Source organism: Echinops telfairi, unplaced genomic scaffold (genome assembly GCF_000313985.2).
Source record: "Echinops telfairi isolate 266 unplaced genomic scaffold, ASM31398v2 ScPeMD7_7457;HRSCAF=8495, whole genome shotgun sequence".
NCBI classification, from domain to species: domain Eukaryota; kingdom Metazoa; phylum Chordata; class Mammalia; order Afrosoricida; family Tenrecidae; genus Echinops; species Echinops telfairi.
Window position 1 is genome coordinate 13329884 of NW_022111357.1, and position 1458 is coordinate 13331341.

Consider the following 1458-nt stretch of genomic DNA (forward strand, 5'->3'; position numbering starts at 1 on the left):
AACCCTGACTCCGCCCATGGGAGTGTCCCCACACTGCTTCAGAAGTGTCCCTTGAAGCCCATGCCCCAGAGACCTGGCCTAGGCCTTTCATGTGTCTCTCCAACTGTCTCTTTGTATTGAACCACTCGGGGCTGTGGTTGAGTGCAATACTGCCTGCAGATGACAGTGGCTGTCACTCACTCACTGCTGTAGAGGCGACACCAACGCACAGGGACCCTATAGAACAGGCTGGAACTGCCCTGTGGGTTTTCAAGAGGTTAACTCTTTATAGGAGTAGAAAGCCTTGTCTTTCTCCAGGGGAGCGGATGGTGGTTTCAAACTGCTGACCTTGGGGACTGCAGGCCAGTATATAATCTCTTACACCACCAGAGACTGCAGTTAACTTCTAATCATTTTCAAACTTGAAAGCTCTGATGAGAATTCATGACAAGAGCGAGCCAGCACACAAAGAAACTGGGTTGTTTCTGTGATGTGCCAGTTTTAAAACAAAAAACAGCCCTGATAGCACAATCTTTGCCCGCTGCACCTCCTTGAATCCCCCAGGCCCAGGGGGATTGCAGACGCTCCTCCAGGGCCCCGATCGATCCAGACAGCCTCCTGAATTGAGGTTCTCCCTGTCCCTCCTCTCCCCTGTCCCTACACAGGACTCCGAGGGCTTTCTCTGGGACGGCAGGACGTCGGTCTGTGAGGAGCTGGCTGGTGATGGCACTTCAATTGCTGCCTGACCTCACGGCTGACATGGCAAATAGCAACTTCTCACTGGCCTCCCCCCACCCTGTCTCTGGTGGTGCTCAGTACACCTGCTACCGGCCATACCCTCGACTCCCCTCAGCCAGCTGCCCAGGGCAGGAAGGGAGCCCTGGAGGGGCGCTGCCTGCTCTTTAGGCTGCCAGGGCAGACAGTCAGGCCTTTGGGGCAGGAGGGGCCCAGAGGATGGCCCTTCGGGCACTCTGTGAAGTGGCCTCCCCACGGTCCCTGGTGGGTTCCAGGCCCTCTTCCCTCCCTCAACCAATTGGTTTTAGCGCCTGGGTGCCCGCCAAAGAATCTGAAGATTCTTTCGGTTCCACCAAACCCCACCTCCATGTGTCTCTATGTACGCCTCTCCACGGGGCTGGCCCCCTCTTGCCTGTGAGAACATGCTGTCAAAAATGCCCCTTCCATCCAGAGAAAGAATTTGAAGAGAACATTCTATGGTGTGAAAATGGTTCTCAAAACCACAGTCCCACCCTCTCTTGCTCAGATGTGGAGACTGAGGTCCAAGAGACAGATGGCCCAGTCTGAGGTCACCCAGCAAAGCGGTGGGACCCAGCCTGTTGCCCCCCACCCCCGCCCCATCCCACTGTGCTTTCGCCTCCCCCAAGCAGAGCCTGGTTCTCGGGGACTGAGTCTGGGCTTCAAACAACAAATTCGGAGACCAGATCTTTTCCTGTGCGTGCTCTGGGAAGTGGGCTGGGGGCG